At 32.3% G+C, this 14,272-nt stretch overlaps 1 protein-coding gene across 3 annotated transcripts in view; it reads left to right on the top strand.

Annotated features, from left to right (window-relative positions):
• Positions 1-14,272, top strand: part of LOC145245527 (uncharacterized) — a 129,016-nt gene that overhangs the window by 19,863 nt on the left and 94,881 nt on the right. The window lies entirely within an intron of this gene.

Here is a 14,272-nt window from a genome sequence, read left to right as displayed (position 1 = left end):
ACTCAGATCTAAATCAGACCCTGACCGATATTTTGACCAAGTTTGATAGCGATTGGTCGGGCGTTGCAGAAGCTAGGCTGTACAAAGGCTGAACCGAAAACATACCTTCACCTTGTACATAGGCTGAACGGAAAACATACCTTCACCTTGATGAAAGCAATTATTTAAAAATAGGTATTTATCATTATATTATTAAAATTATGAGAATTTTACTTGTGTGTGCGTAATTCTTGTATTAAAAAACCTATTAAAGAAAATTATAAAATTCAATCTACTAGTATGTATTGGCATGTCTTCATAAATGAGTCAGCCAATTCAACTTTCTTAATCTGTGTATATATAAAACTATGTGTGTGTGTCTCTCAATCTCCAGTTTTTCAAATTGAGACGTACGGTCGTAGAGTAGCGCCAGGCGGGTCAAATAACTGCATTTTTTTGTGGACTATTTTTTTTTTTTATATGTAAGGTATCCAAATTAAAAAAAAAACATTGGAACTTAGCAGGCTTGGATTTACTTAAAGTGCTCTTGTCCGCATGCACAAGTGTACTTTATACATTAAATTCTGTTCATTTTTAACTATTTCTTATCCATCTAATGATCACATGATAACAACTAATACTGGAGCGCTAAATGTTTAGGTTTCAATTCTAACTGATAGCACCCAAGTCATATGTTTTATCCTTTGGAAATCAATACTCGTATATTCTGTAGAATATAATCAATCGAAAACTGGCTCTCTAATAATAAATGCGAAATCCGCATAAATTAAATAATTATATTTAAGTGTATTTTACAAGTGACAACGCCGAGCGTCCTACTAGAAGGGGAAAAAAGAAGAAAAAAAGAATGAATTACTCTGCGACCCTCTGGAATTAATTTAGAAGCATTTAGACTATCAAATAGAAAGTCATTTTTTTGTATTATTATTACAGCGATTATTCAGAGAAATGATACATTAGTTTACTTATGTCATATTAATAAAACGCCTGGTGTCTCTTACGCGAGCCATGGTCTATGTGTAAGCAAAATGTGAAGCGTAACAAGATTAAAATTGAAAACCGGATATGAACATACAAGTTTCTATGTGCACGAGCTAACGCCTACAAAAAAAAGGCCTACATTGAGTATAAGTATCTTTAAAAACAGTTTTACTATGCACGACAAATTAAGGCACGATAAAGGGCGATAAGCGGGTCCTGCGGATTCGTTATTCATACGATATTTAGGCACATCATTTAGGCAACCTGCAATTCTTATGTCAAGAACAAAATGTCTAAGCGACAATAAAAACAGCATGCCAGTCCCTTTAAATTAAACCAGTTTTTTTTTTCTTGTTCTTGACAAAGAAGCCCTATGTTGCTTGAATGACGTGCCTAATTATCACACGAATAGAAAATCAGCAGGAGCCATTTTATTGTGCCTTAATTCATCGCACATTAATAGTAAAGCCTACAAAATCATAAATTTAATCAGACTGTCATCTTCAATGCAATCCAAATCGCACATGGCAAATGCGTTCCGTCGGTTCCTCCTTCACTTCTAATATATACGGGAAAATATATCCTTAATTACAGACGGAATAAAAAGAATTTCTAATACAGAGTCCAAGCGTTTCTTGTACTCTATTCTATATCATCAACTTTGAAGCCACCTTTTTATGTCACATGTTTCTCTGTCCATTAGTAAAGAATTATATTTTCGTTTTAAGTATTTTATTTTATTTACACTTACCGTTCAGTTAAATTTGTAAGTTTTTCCTTTTACTTTATTTCTTCGCTTTAAGTCAATTGGTTAATGTTGTTTATGACGTCGTAAAACGCAGACTAGGCAAGGCTGGCTTTTATGCCGAGATAATATGGCCATTGCTATTCAATTGTTATATCTTAAATGTTTAAAACTTTCACAAATGCTATGTTTTAGCTTTAGTTACTTTAAATTCCCTACATCTTTCTCTCATACTGCAAGGTCATAACGCAAAATAGAGCAGATGTACGCCAGCCTATGATGAACGAAAACACAATTTGTTTATACTCATATTTGCGTGGAGAGTAAATAAGCGTTTAATCGTGACCACTAGACTAAATTAACAATTCATTTATTGAGGTAAACTAGACAAATATGAGGATCAACGAAAGATAACATAATACATAAAGTATATATATGGATAATTTGTGATACTTACTTTATCATTTTTTGATTTTACTACACAGACACATTATATATATATATATATATATATATATATGTATATGTATATATATATATATATATATATATATATATATATATATATATATATATATATATATATATATATACTCCTGATAAAAAATTTAAGATCACTTGAAAATCTTTAAAAGAAAAAAAAATTTTTTTAAGGATAGATTTTAAACTCCTCCCACTTAAGATTACTAATACTAAAACCTAAAAAGTTAGGGAAGAAAGATATATTCCATACATTTAATTCAGAAATTTACATTTTTATAAAATGAAGCATTTTACACTAGATCAAAATTATACGACCAGGGGTATAAGTTCTTATTTAGTTCAGTTACAGATTAGCAATCACTGCTGAAAGGTATCACCATGCCTAAAGCAAGCAAACTTACCGAAGTTGAGCGTGCTCGAATACTAGATTTCCATAAGCAAGGTTTGTCACAGCGAGCGAACGCAGCTAAGGTAAATCGCAGTGAAACTGATTTGTAATTTTCTAAAGAACAGTGGCAATTATAGAAAAGAAAAATCAAATAGTATGGCACCAAAATTTCTCCTGCATTGAGTAGGAAAATAAGACGGGTTATTGTAAAAGACGGAACTTTCTTCTAGTAAAATTAAGGCAGTCACAGATGCTTAGTGCAGTCCAGTAACCAACAGACGACACTTGTGAAAAAAGGCGTGGTAAATAAATAGCGTAAACAAATTCGTCGCCTGCTTCCGCGTCACAAGGCAGACCACTTAAGGTTTTGTTGTTAATACCAAACATGACACTTTGAAAAGTGGAAGAAAGTTATTTAATGAGAAAAAAAGCAATCTAGATGGTCCTGACGGCTTCCAACGACATTGGCATAACGAAAATATGCCCCCTGAAATTTTTCCTTACGCCATAATGGCGGAGGGTCTATAATGGTATGGCATGTCTTTTTTTACATAGAGAAACAATGGAGATCCAAGTGGCGCAGGGATGTCAGACAGCAGCTGGTTATGTTACCATACTACAAAAGGCATTGTTGATGACGGATGGCTATCGTTTATGTGGGGATGGATGGTTATTCCCAAAGGACAATGCTGCAATCCACGCGTCACAATAGACCTTGACCTTTCTGCAAGAAAATAGAGTCCATCTCTTGTGATATCTTGCGTGCTCACTGGAGTGAACCCAATTGAAAATGTTTAAAGGTTGACAAGAGATGTTAATGGAAATGGCAAACAATATTCAACAAAAACTGAACTTCGTGGAACCATCTTCAGAGGCTGGAGCAGTATCTTAATAGAGACGTTTATTTCTTGCATGCCCCAAACAATTTTTGAAGTCATCAAAACCATTGGCGTTAGAACTCATTGTTAAATTTGATTGTTGAATCTTTTCATACACTTTTCGTACAACTTTGTATAATTTATTCCCCTGGTCTTATAATTTTGATCAAGTGCCTCATTTTATAAAAATGCACATTTCTGAAATGCAAATGTTTGGAATGTAGATTTTTTCCCATAAAGTGGAAGGAGTTTAAAATCCCTTCTTAAAAAAGTTTTTTTTTTTTTAAAGATTTTCAAGTGGTGAGAGAGAGAGAGAGAGAACGAGAACGCAAAGTATATTACTACGCCCGGCAATTTTTAGTAACGTGCATTACTCTTCAGTTTCTAGCTGTCCCTTCACTGCTCCGTAGTTTGGTTTGTTATGGTTTATTTACGGCTATGAATATGTAATGCCAAATAAAAGTGGCAAGTATAATTCTATACGTAGGATATTTTTAATATTCTTGTAATACATTGCACTACTCCTTAAAAACATTGCTTGTAAAAAGAAATCTCACAGAGAGTAATATCATTACTCAAGAGCAGAAAAACGGAGTACTTCAAGCTTAGCATCTCGCTAGTTACATTACTACTTATAAACATTGTTCTAAAACATCCTTATTAGTATTAGTAATCTTTCTCTTAACATGATGAACCGTGAGCCATTGCTTTTTAATATCTATTTGAGTAAAAAAAATCAAAAGGAGAAATAAGGTTGTGATTATTTGAAAAAAAAGCTAATAATACAACTGGGGATGAACTTATAGATACTAGGGCAGGATATGACCAGCCGATAGATTGAATCGGCCCTTTCTAACTTCCTATCTATCCAAATTAAATACCGAAGTGGAAGAATGACTCATCAAAATCTTATCATAAGGCAGCACAAGTTGCGACACAGGGCTCCGTTTTCTTTACTTCTTCACATGGGGTTGCAGTTGATGAATTTGTCGCACTATTAACAGTGCAAACTGTTCCAAGAGCCGAAATTTAAGTTATTACTTTTTTTTTTTTTTTTAAATCTGTTTCACACATTGCTGCGCTTGATTAATCTAACTTAGATTACAATGCAATTTTTTTTTTCGATAAAGAAACCAACATGTGCGCCAGTTAGGTTTTATTTGTAATTAAGTAATTCTGGTTATAATCTTATAAGCAGAATTACTTAATTACAAATAAAACCTAACCGGCGCACATGTTAGTTTCTTTATCGAAAAAAAAAATGCATTGCAATCTGATTACATTTCATTACTTAGACAAAAGCAATACGTTTCCGTAACAATGAATACATTTTAAATAAAACATTTTTATTTTCTTCTTTAACAACTTAAATTGCTTTGCCATTCCATAACTACAGTTCTATTTGTTTTCTCCGACTACATAAACATTTAAGTTTTAGTACAATCGTCCGACGTCGGTTTGTCGTTCGTGATTTCGATGCATTCTGCTATATTATTATTTAATAAGCGATAGCTTCAACAAAGTCTACATAGCATTGCATTTTTTTAAAAAGAGTATTGCAAGATATTTTATGCTGCTAATATTCATAGATTATTTGGTAATATTAGGTTGGTGCAAAAATAATGTCGTTTTATCAGATATATATATACGCCAAAAACGACATTATTTTTGTACCAGCCTAATATATTATTTTAGTAATATTAATAAATCACTTTTTTACATAACAGTTATTATACATTAGTCACGCATGCATGTGTTTTCTGTACCCACAAATCGTCGGATTTCGAATATTTTGCTGCTTTGTCATCATTCCACTATTCTATAATTCCGTAATACATCGCTTTATCAAAAGATTGCGGTATTGAATTCTTTTAAACATAGCATTATACTGGTAGCATTAAATCTATTATAATAAAATCGTATTTTTGTCTTTTTATTTGTTCACAATTTGATTAATATGTATAAAAGGTACACTTTCACAAATTAATTTTTATACTGAAAAAAGGAGGTTTACACACTTACATTCCAGCATGATTCATATATATACTATATATATTCAAAGAGTAATCTAGTCATTTGAATATTACATTAAAGAAAATCTATTTTAATAATTAGTTCCATGTTTTTAATTGTTTGTCGTAATAGAATTATCGTTATTGTTCTATTTAGAAATAGTATTTAAAGTTGATTTATTTTATTATTTTTAAATTTAATTTATATTCAAGGTAATTTAATTAATTTTCAATTATTAGCCTCCATAAGTTGTTTTAAAAAATGGAGGTAAATTTATTTAATTCGTGAGAGTTATTTCCCCTTTAAGCTATTTTCCGTTTGATTTTCGCAGACAAATTTTGATGCATTTTATGTTCTCATAAATCCAACTTTTAGCAAAATCGTAAGAATTTAGTACGTTCGGTGTATCTTAAATAGTATGTGATTAAACACTCTACCGCCAATATTTTTCAATCTGGCAATGCTGGGTATATACAGCTGATATTTAATAATGTTTTAACGACATATTTCACCTTCGCTACACAGTTGTCCGATTGAAACCATTCTGATATTCATTAAATATTTGATAATATATTATTTTAGCAATATTAATGCATGACGATTAATTTTTTAATGTAAGGTCTTCTTTTCTTCGTCCGTGCTGATACTTTAACAAGTGATATTTACTCAGAATATACTACTTATTTCCAATATATTAGTTGCTAAACGAAATTCCAATTATTATACTAACATTTAAAAGGAATATTATCAGTTTTTATTTATTTGCTACTTAAATATAAACACCATTTTTTTCTTCTCTGATATTAATAAAATAAAAAAAGTACTTACTGTTAAGCTTATCGAACGCACACACGTTTTAGGACAATAGATCGTAATTTTAAATACATGCTATTTACATTTTCATCTCACTAATTTGGGTAACTTAGATAAAAAAAATTATCAAACTTACTTCTCTTTAAAATCAGGAGCTGCGATGGCAGCAGATATGAACAGCAAATAGAACGACTCACTTCCTTCTATTTTAAAATATCTAATTATAAAAAGTACAAAATAAGAATAAAATAGTAACATGAAATTCAAATATGTGATTAGGAGTTTCTTTGATACTTCAATGTTTCCCGGTAAACGTTGGTTTGCAATTCCTGCTTGTCTATATAAATAAAGCAGCAGATACATGTATTCGTGTGTGTAAATATTCAACTCTGAAACTACTGGCCACATAACACTGAAATTCATAGAAATTGTAATCATATACCAAAGATGGTTTATAACAAGTAAAATCCTTGTGTAGATGAATGCATCACGCGTGTAGAAATATGTCGGTAAGTTGAAATGCGAACTGTTCATTTTAACGTGCCGATATATTTCCATTACTTTTGTGCTTGCGCGAATTCATTCATAATTTGAAGTAATTTAATTTTAAATCTTATTTATCTGTCGATAGCTGAAACGGTAAGGAAGGCAACTGGAGCATTAAATGTTTGGATTTCAATTCTAGCTGATGGCCTTTCCCTATTTAATTTTTCTTTTAAACTTTGAAAATCAAACCTATTAATATATAAAATGAATGCGTATTATATACGTTTGAAGCCAAAACAACGCATTATTGCAAAATAAACAGACCATCTTCAGTATGACTTTTTTTCCATGTTGTTGCTGGGGAAGAGAATAAACAAGTATAAGTCCGTTTGCTGTTTATACGGTAGTTTTGGCTTCAAACGTATATAATACGTATTCATTTTATTCAAACTCAACCAACTCTTCTAAGGAACAAAAATTTTAAGCTATTAATATATATTTGGGCAATAAAGTACCCAATAGAGAATTGGCGCTGTATTAATAAATAAAAAAATCTGCATGAATTAAATATATATAAGCGTATTTTACGACCGGACAAAGCTGGGTGATCCCGCTAGTTATAAATAAAATTAAATATAATTAAGTAAGCATCTTTGTTTATCATCATTTCTGTTTAAGAGGCAAGTGTGCCTTTTAAATAGGTATATCTTTACAGAGAGAGAGAGAGAGAGAGAGAGAGAGAGAGGGGGGGAGAGTTCGTAAGGCGGCGGAAGAGAACGAGCGGATAAAAAGTCATGTTGCAGATGATTCACATAAGCAGCCTCCGAGGAAATATTAGTTGTCAGAATTCACACGCCTTACACACAAACAAACATTTGTATGGTTGATAAAAAACACGACCTGTCGTTTCCAGTCAATCAAATGGTACATGTGCTTTACGGATGCGTAATCGTAACTTAGCATTCAATCAGCCGTCTCTTGACAATGTGCTGCCCAGGTAATCAAATCTGTCAACAGCTCCTAAACTTATTCGGTGAACAAATTTTTTAAATTTGATGTACACTTACCCAGGTGCGAGCATTAGTATCGTTTTGTGAGGCAAATTGAATAAACCAAACACTATACAAAGAAGGGGGCTATAATGTGCTACCTGGTAATTTCATGTGTGTAAAGAAGTCAGCATAGTCTGCATACAAAAGTCTTGACCAAAGGCTGCAAAGTTTTTTTGTTTTTTTGGCAACAAACCTACTCAAGTTTACTGTCCAATTCTAAATAAAAAATGAATGGTTCTGTATAGCTCTGGAAATTGTGTGAACACAAGGCAATAAAAGGTATGAAAGTAGGAATATTACTATGCTTTAGCCTATCATCGATAAGAATTACATCAGCTGACCACTGAAGGAAATCTGGGCTTCATATCGCTCTACAGCTGCTTAACCACGCTCACAAATTTAGGTGGACGCCTTAATTTTTACAAGTAATATCCAAAGCGAATTTCTATCAGTAAATAGTTCTGCGATTTGGAGTTAGCCACAGGACAAACATTCTTTATCAGTCTGTAGCGCACGCGTCTTGCAAGCACCTTTCCCACATAAGCTGATACGATTATTACGCATCAACTTGCTGACTACCACTTGCCCAACAATAATAAGATAACCTCCATCCAATTTTATCAAGTCAGAGTCTCATTCCAACTATTGATGATTAAGATTGAGGTTGTTTCTCTTACAATTCTTCCTCGTGATCTTCAACAGGGATACCGTTTCGACCAGGTGCATCACCAGAACTAATCTAATTACTTGAAAGACATTCATCGTGAAGAGAATTTGTCGATTCATTGGATACAATAAGTTACGATGTGTGAAGTTCTCTATAACACCATCATCAATAACTGAGGAATTGTTAAACAAGTTTGTTAAATGCTCCATCCATAGTACACACGCATCATATATTTACTTGATATATACCGGTCTCGGAACCGTTAAAATTAAATTCTTAAAAAGAGCAGTAAGAAATCAATATCTGCCCCTTTACGAAGATTAAAATCAAGATATGATTATATATATATATATATATATATATATATATATATATATAATGTATCTCATATAAAGAATCTTTATTCTAATTTTGATCAAAATTCATGAAATGATTTTGATTCTAGAAAATATTTAACATTATGTTACTCGTCGTAGTGATGAGAATATATATTCCAAAATTCATAAAAATGGCTTCATTAGATTAAGTGCGTTTCACCTATACTAGGAAATATACATATACTTGTAAACATGTATTCATATCAAATTCGATATATACATACACTACCCAAATGTAAGAGTTTACAAAATATTTATGTGCTCATATTCTTACCATGTTCCGAAGAACATATATTCCTAAATTTATTGATTTTTTTCACTAGTTTAGGAGCTCATTTTATACATAGAAATGTATACACAGACCGAATTTTATATTTACAGAGATAGACACAGATGTACTCAGAGAGATACACCACCATATATATATATATATATATATATATAATTATTTATTATGATAATTATTAAATAATTATATATATATATATATAATTATTTATTATGATAATTATTAAATATCTACAGTCACTAGTGTTTCACCCTTTCGGGAATCTTCAGTGCAGGGTGTCACGATTAACATCGGTCGATAGATTCGAATACGGCAACAGAAGCTTCATTAGCAAGGACATAATCCATTCGGCCACCGTTAACCGCGAGAAATACTGTTAAAATTAAACATTTATGTTTTTAAATTTTCATTAACGTCTGTCAGAGTGATCTAATCATTATATAATGATCTGGTAATACGAGCTAAATTGATAGACTTTATTTCAACTGAAAGTGCTCAATGATAAGAAACAAGTTTCTGAAAGGGGCTGACATAATTATTTACTATAATAATTATTAAATACCTGCAGACACTAGTGTTTCATCATACATATGTATACATACATACATGATGATTGCAACGTCTTGTCAGACGAGTGCCACTCCCTCAGACATTTAAAATCCATGAGCCCAAATGTCTGTGGGAGTATCTATACAAATATGATGTTACAGAGTCTTAGCTTTGTACGACAGCTAAGTTTCTCTCTCGGTTCAAAATGTTGAGATCCAGCAACAAGCAAGAGCAAGATAGCCAGCAACAAATTAAACTGCAGGCCAGCTTAATGCGGGTAATGGTCTTCCGCTTAATGGTTTTTTAAATCAAAGATTTGCTTCTCCTAGAAAGGTTGCCTTCACCACGGCTTACGGGAGCCCTCTCTACCCCAATACACACACACACACACACACACAAATATACACGGTGCTAGTTGGCCATTGACCCAGAAAAAAGTTCATTCGCCCTTTGGAAGGTCTTGTTTTTAATCCTTCAGGAAGACTAGCCGCCCTCCTCACCAAACAAGTCTGGTGGGGGAACCAGTTTAGTCGCCGGTGACCCGACCATGAGGCAGGTAGTACTGGGTTACATGGTACCAGTAGCATATGGCATGACCTGACATACATACATACACACACACACGAACTACAAGAATACCCGTCCCAGGAAGGTTCAAGTTCATTTCACGACCATAAAGTTTTCCATGCTTTAATATGTACAAACTTTTATCATGTAATGATACTAAAATTTATATCTAGAATACTCATTCGGATTTTAAGAAAGTTAATTTTGCTGAAATTTAAAACTTAGCTAAAGGAGATTTTAAAAATTGATATTCAGGAAATCTTGCTTAAACCTCCCTAAACACATACTTAAATCATTCGTTGACATCTATGCTGATGACACGACCATCTACGGCAACACATCAAAGGCTGTAAATGACAAAGTTCTCTCTGATTCTCTCTCCTCTGATCTCGAGCGCGTGGTTCAGTGGGGGAAGATGTGGCTGGTTACCTTTAATGCATCCAAAACCAAACTCCTATCCTTACATCATCAACGCTCTGATCCCCAGCTAGCATCAATTGTGATGAATGGCTCTCGTCTGGGTGAGGCTCCGTGTTTTGACAAGCTTCTGGGTTTGACCTTTACCCCTGATCTGAAATGGAACACGTACATCAAGTCGCTGGAAAGATGGTGGGATCCTTCTACCGCTCCAGAAGATATCTCACTACTGATGCAATTCTCTATCTATATAAAAGCCAAGTACGTCTAAGGATGGAATACTGTTGCCATATCTGAGCAGGAGCTGCTAAAAACAGCCTATCCTGCATTGACAGAGTACAAAATAGACTTCGTGGCTTAGTGGGGGATGCTCTTTTCTCTACCCTGCAACCTCTCTCCCACAGAAGAGACGTTGCGAGCCTGTCCTTGTTTTATCGTTATTTCCATGGCAGATGCTCGTCTGAACTCCAATCTCTGGTCCCCCCTCGCCAATCTTTCACGAAAAACACCCGTCTAGCTGAATCCACTGTGAAAAATTTCCCCAACTCTATATCTGTGCCTAAATCAAAACGCGGATTCCATGAGCAAAGCTTCTTTCTTAGAACTGCACGCCTGTGGAACTCTGTTCCGTCTGCCTGCTTCCCTCCGGACTACAACTTGGATGTCTTCAAGTCCAGTGTTAACAAATTCCTAATGAACCGCCCCCTTAAGTAAACACTTCAGCAAATCTCCTCACTAACTTAATGTACTTGCAATAACCCTTATCCCTAAGTGGCTTCCGGCCTTGATAAGTGGTGATCACTGTGTAAAAAAAAAAACTGTTTCTAAGTAGTATTGATTTAATTTTATGTAAAAAATCTGGAATATTTGAATTTTTAAATTAGTGTCTGTGCCCTTACTTTGCCATCGAACCCGTTTAAAAGTACTCTAAGCAACTAAAATATGTGGAAGACTGTATAATATCTAGTACCTACTATCAAAGTTTTAAAACTGTTGCAGGTATATGGATTTTCCATGAATGACTTGCACCTCCTCTTTGGTCTTTTGCATAGAACGAAATTAAACTAAATGTAACCCACATTTCTCACTTTCATGCGTTTCAAAATTTATAATGATCGATTGATTAGTTTAGTAGTCAATGCAATAATGAAATATATAAATGTATACACAAATTTAACATATATATATATATATATATATATATATATATATATATATATATATATATATATATACACACACACGTGTTAAATATTAAAATTTATTAAATAACATAATGTGTCCATATGTTTCTCACCGGAATACATATTTCAAAATTTATAATGATCAGTTTATTAATTAGATATCAGTTATTTTTTTTTTAATTATCTTGTACATAGAAAAAGCAGGCAGATCCGACGTTGTCTGGGATTGAAAGATGATCAACAAATATTTCACACTCCTATATTTTTATTGTCATCGAAATCCGTGAAATCGCTCGGGGGGAAGCTTTACATGCTTCTATGCAGTAACTTAGTTCAACATATATGTTATTCTACATTGCACTCTAGAGAACCTACTGTTTCTTTTAGAAAATTATTTTATATAAATTTCTTTCGAGTTAATAAAAAAAAACATTAAGAACTGTATGTTCGGGATTTGAACCTAAAAACCACATCATGCAAAAAAAACAAAAAACAAAAAAAAAAACACGTACATTTTCAAGTCTTATAAAATTCTTTGAAATTAATGAAAAAATTAAGAAATTTACGTGTGGAGTTTGAACCTCCAAACAACGCCATGTAAAAAAATAAATAAATAAAAGTTCTATCAACTTATCTACAATAGAATTTTCATGTTCCATTATTCTATCATTGTTGCTAAGCGACGACATGGAAAAACTGGCTTTACCGATGATAGATAAATTAAAATAACGATTTCGATATTTGATTATCGGTAATTATCGGGGGTATTCTGTAACAAAACTTAACCAAGATCACTCCAAGACTTACACACTGAAGTTCTGTCAATTTTAAATTAAATCTGTTCAGCCGTTTCAGAGTCTATAAGGAACGAATTCACACACAGACAAACTTGCATTTATATAACTGTAGATACCATACATAAATTTACTTCGCACAGAGAGATACGCATATATTTTAGCATTTATATACATGTACGTATCAATAATCAATTACTTCATTCTCAACAGTGCTGAAATGCAAAACCAAATTCAATTAACAGAAAATTAATAGAAAAATTTATACTTCAAACGGGAAAGAAGCTAATTTTAAATAAATATTGATTTAATACATAGGAAATGGTTGAAAATGTTTCCAATTAAAATGTATAGCAAATTAGGGTGTGTCACATTGCATAAAAATTGCAGAAATGCCTTTTTTTCTATTTCATAACTCATCTACTTTAAATTTAAATGATTGTGAAAAGAAGATTTATGCAATTTTACAAGTAATTTTATATATGGGAATCTTTTAAAAAATGATTCATTAAAACAGACGCTTTTCATTTTCCTTATCATTCTACATTCTCCCGTCATCTCATAATACAACTAAGGGATCTTTTAAAGATTTTAAGCCTCCTTTTAAGTGCAATTATTTGAATCTCTCTTGCGCTTATCTTTCCCCAGGTATATTTACCAGGTATTTTTTTTTATATTGTTTTCATGAGTCCAGTTACTTCTATAATTATGGGAATAATGGAAATCTTCCCAAGATTCCAGTTTCTTTTCTATGTTGTATATAAAACCTTGGTATTTCTTTACCTTTCTCCCTCTCAGCTCTGTTTAACCCAGTATCATTGCGGGGGGCACTAACTTTTACCAAGGTTACTTTTTACTACTTCGTGTCCCATAACACGATGTCAGGTTTTATAGGTCTGTGTTCTAGGTATATAGATGTAGGAAGTGTGCATGGTGTATAACTCATTTAAAACAATTTTTCTGGTATATTGATATATATGATATATGTTACATGATATATATGTTATATGATATATATGATATATAATGTTATGATTTTATATGATATATATGTTATATGATACATGTTACTAGGACTTGCTACTGCATTCGATATTAAACATTTTTCAGATGATCCAGTGGCGATATTTACACATTCCATTGTGTGGCCATCCCACAGCAAACCCTAAAAGCTGAATGTTAGGTTTCTTACACTCTACTTTTGTCTGGCAGAATCTGCACTTATTTTCATTACCAAGACTATTCGTCTTCTTAAAGGCATCGGTTATCAAGCTTTGATTTTGGGCAGCCATTATAATCTCTCCTAATCACATGTGAGCGATCCTCTTTTATACTGATCTATAGAACCTCTTTTATCTATATAGTATCTATATTTTTTTATCTATATAGTATCTATATTTTTTTATCTATAAATTATCTATATTTTTTTATCTATAAATTATCTATATTTTGTTATCTATATAGTATCTATATTTTTTTATCTATATAGTATCTATATTTTTTTATCTATATAGTATCTATATTTTTTATCTATATAGTATCTATACTTTTTTATCTATATAGTATCTATATATTTTTTATCTATATAG

The sequence above is a fragment of the Euprymna scolopes genome, chromosome 1, assembly GCF_053919585.1.
Source record: "Euprymna scolopes isolate OS-2025 chromosome 1, ASM5391958v1, whole genome shotgun sequence".
In the NCBI taxonomy this organism is placed as follows: domain Eukaryota; kingdom Metazoa; phylum Mollusca; class Cephalopoda; order Sepiida; family Sepiolidae; genus Euprymna; species Euprymna scolopes.
The sequence above is the reverse complement of the archived record's forward strand: the minus strand, read 5'-3'. Positions and strand labels throughout refer to the sequence as shown.